Source organism: Otolemur garnettii, unplaced genomic scaffold, assembly GCF_000181295.1.
Source record: "Otolemur garnettii isolate 467f Iridium unplaced genomic scaffold, OtoGar3 scaffold00031, whole genome shotgun sequence".
In the NCBI taxonomy this organism is placed as follows: Eukaryota; Metazoa; Chordata; class Mammalia; order Primates; family Galagidae; genus Otolemur; species Otolemur garnettii.
Window position 1 is genome coordinate 881769 of NW_003852426.1, and position 3796 is coordinate 885564.

A 3796-nucleotide genomic window follows, 5' to 3' on the forward strand; every position below is an offset into this window, starting at 1 on the left:
AAAAAAAAAAAAAAAAACCCAAAACATATCCACGACACAAGAGTTAAGGAATATCATAAGATCCCAAGTACATAAAAGTGCATAAACACATGTTTGTTTATATAAACAGAAGTTTTAAGAAACAATGCTTAGCTTTACTATGTATAATACACTGATATTTCTCATTCTACTTTTTTCTGTTCTTTCCATATATACATTTTTAAATTGAGACTGAGTCTCAACTTTATTACCCTCAGTAGAGTGCTGTTGCATCACAGCTCATAGCAACCTCAAACTCTTGGGCTCAAGCAATTCTCTTGCCTCAGCCTCCCTTGTAGCTGGGACTCCAGGCACCTGCCACAACACCTTGCTATTTTGTGTGTGTGTAGCAGGCCCAAGTGGGTTTGAACCCACCAGCCTCGGACCATGTGGCTGGTGCCCTAACCACTGAGATATGGGCACCCAGCCATCTTTCTATATTTTTAAAATACTGACTTATAATCCACTAAATTTTTACTGTCCACTATGGGACTGTAACTCCCAATTTGAAAAATGCCATTTGCAGGCCAAGTGCAGTGGCTCATACCTGTAATCCTAGCGCTCTGGTGAGCCAAGGCAGGTAGATTGCCTGAGCTCACAGGTTGGAGACCAGCCTGAGCCAGACTGAGACCCTGCCTCTAGAAATAGCCAGGTGTTGTGCTGGGTGCCTATAGTCCCAGCTATTCAGGAGGCTGAAGCAAGAGAATCACTTGAACCCAAGAGTTTGAGGTTGCTGTGAGCTATGACAGCACAGCACTCTACTGAGGGTGACAAGTGAGACTTTTTCTCAAAAAAAAAGAAGAAAAAGAAACCACCATTTTCCTAACACATGTCAAATACACGTTGAGCATTGCATTATGTGTTCAAGCACAGTGGTCATATGAGGCAGGTATTTAAGAAACTAATACTGAAAATATTAAATAATTTGCTCAGGATAACAGTAGGTAAATGGATAGGAATAAAGGTGCTTTTGGCTATAAAGCCCATGTTTTTTACATTTTACCAGATCACCTTAGTATGATCAGGCTAAACTGCAAAGAATCCTAACAGCTGATATATGCGTGTTCAGATGCTTCCTATGTGTCAAGCACTGTTCTAATTAATTTATATCAACTGAGTCATTTAATCTACAAAAGAATTCTGTAAAGGGGTGGCACCTGTGGCTCAAAGGGGGTAGGGCACTGGCAGGTTCAAACCCAGCCCCAGCCAAAAACTGGAAAAAAAAAAATCTGTAAAGTAGGTATTCATTTTTTCAAAGAAACAGAAACATAGGTGAGTTAAGAAACTTGCCCAAAATCACCCATAAAATATCTTTCCTCTAATATATATTTTTTTAGGCTAGGCGCAGTGGCTCACGTCCTTAATCCCAGCACTCTAAGAGGCTGAGACGGGCGGATCACTTGAGCTCAGGATTGAGACCAGCCTGAACAAGAGTGAGACCCTGCCTATAAAAATAGCCAGGCACTGTGTTTGGTGCCTGTACTCCCAGTGATGTGAGAGGCTCAGGCAAGAGTATCGCTGGAGCCCAGGAGTCTGAGGTTGTTGTGAGCTATGATGCCATAGCACTTTACCCAGGAGGACAGCTTGAGGCTCTATCTCGAAAGAAACCGATTTTTTTTTTTTTTTTTTTTTTGGCCGGGGCTGGGTTTGAACCCACCACCTCGGGCATATGGGGCCAGTGCCCTACTCCTTTGAGCCACAGGTGCCATCCAGAAAAATTTTTTTCTTCTTTCTTTCTTTTTTTTTTAATCCCCCACATCTTCATACCTTAGGCCAGTTCCATGGCCCTTCACTTCTAGTTTTCTACTCCAACTGTTACCCATCATTTATGATTCAGTTCAAATGCCACTTTCTCAGCACAGCCTTTCCTGGAGTCTTCCCTGCTTTCTAATGTTACACAGTGGTCAGTGGACTTGTCCCCACTCTAACACTTCTCACCATATTCTAACAATTACTTTCCATTTCTGCCTTCACACTCCATCTCCAGGACTGGACTATGGGAATTGCATCTTTTTCCCTAGGTCCATCACGTTCATTCAATGGTGTTGATGGAGCACCTGGTACTGTTTAAAGTATTTGGGATACATCTGTGAACCAAACATAAAATGAACCCTTCTCTCGTGGAGGTGACATCACCAAGCCTATTGATGAAAGGACAAATGAGAGGATACAGAAATTCAAAATGGCATGAGTGGATTTCATCTAGAAAGATTCCACCCGAGGGGGAAACTGTTGACAGGCCGGGGAAAATAAGACGCCCCACTGAGAAAGTGTTCCCTCCTTCCTTTTGACTGGGTGCCCACGGCCTTTGACTACAATTCAAAGAGCCACCATGTTTGATCCCCTCCCCCTGGATTCCCCCGTGGTTCAACGTCTCCCAGTGTCTTCATACCTCAACTTGGGGCGGGGAGCCAGGTAAGGATTAATTAGTTTTGCAATCCGAGAAGCAAACTTCCAAGTCACCTCCGCCCAGTCGCAAGCCCCTCCCGCCCTCTGGGGGAATCAAGATGGCACCCGGAGAGCCGTGGGCGCGGCCCCCAGAACTCACCTACTTCAAGTCCCCAGCGCGCGCCACCAGTAACGGCTGCGACCCGGGTGGCGCGAGAGTGCCAGAGGGAGCCGATTCTCTGATTGGTTCCTGCCGCTGTCTTTCACAGCACTGCCGCAGGTTGATTGACAAAGCCCGCAGAGCAAGGCACACATGAAGCCCCGCCCCCTCCCTTACAGTTCAAAAGGGAACCTTCCCCAGGCTGGGGGTTCAGTTAAGAGGGACAGTAATTGGTGGCCGCCGTGCGCGGACAGAACAGTGAACCTCGATTGGGCAGTGGCAAGGGACAACCCACTGCCGCTTCCCCGCCCACCACCCACTTCCCGCGCAGATTTCCAAACCGCTACCAGAGAATCCGGCGTCGTCTGCTGGCAGCAGATAGAGGGGCTCTACCATAGACGACGTCAGATGGGTCTAGAGAGGCTAGAGCGCCCTTACTCGGTCCTCCCAGACATGGTGTCCGCTGACTCAGGAGAAATGAAATTGGGTTGCGGGTTGCAGTCGTGGCTGGAGGCTGCGGCTTGGAGAACAGCCCATAGGCGTGGCGCCTGAGGACTTCTATTGCAATGGAATTTCATTTCCTTTTGATTTGGCTTTTTTAGTAGAAATCATGTCATTTCTTCTCGGGAATACATCTCTGTCGGACATTTTGAGGTCATTTTTCAAAATGCAAGATCTTACAGCAGAGAAATGCATGAGGAACAGAGGAAATTGTTTTGCTATCTTAAAGGCTGTTCTTACCTTCCAGAGGCGAAGGAAGGATAAAATTCATTTCATTGTAAGACCTGAAGAGAATAATAACGATATATTTTGCACATGTTATCTCAGTGGTGTCTTCAACAATCAAATAGTAGTAGAATTTACAAACAAGGGATTTGAAGCTCTAAGAAGTTAAATGAGTTGCCTAGGATCCTACAGCTAATGTAAGATGGAGACAAAATTGAAACAAATCCTATGATTCTAAATTCTGAGCTCTTTCCACTACCACAAAATAACTGCTGTCATTGTGATCATGCCCTAAAGCATACAACATCCTAAGTGGGTAGAGGTGTTCTACACAACTTGATGTTCCTTTATTTAGAAAATGACTTAGGGCTCGGCGTCTGTGGCTCAAGTGGCTAAGGCGCCAGCCATGTACACCCAAGGTGGCGGGTTCGAATCCAGCCCGGGCCTGCCAAACAACAATGACGGCTGCAACCAAAAAATAGCCAGGTGTTGTGGCGGGCGCCT

General features: G+C 45.9%; 1 protein-coding gene across 1 annotated transcript in view; it reads right to left on the minus strand.

The window, feature by feature from the left end:
* The window catches only part of MDC1 (mediator of DNA damage checkpoint 1), a 37402-nt gene that overhangs the window by 21825 nt on the left and 11781 nt on the right, over window positions 1–3796 (minus strand). Inside the window, exon 2 of the mRNA XM_012804696.2 lies at window positions 171–176. The gene's annotated coding sequence lies outside the window, so the exon portion shown is untranslated. The remainder of the gene's footprint in view (window positions 1–170; window positions 177–3796) is intronic.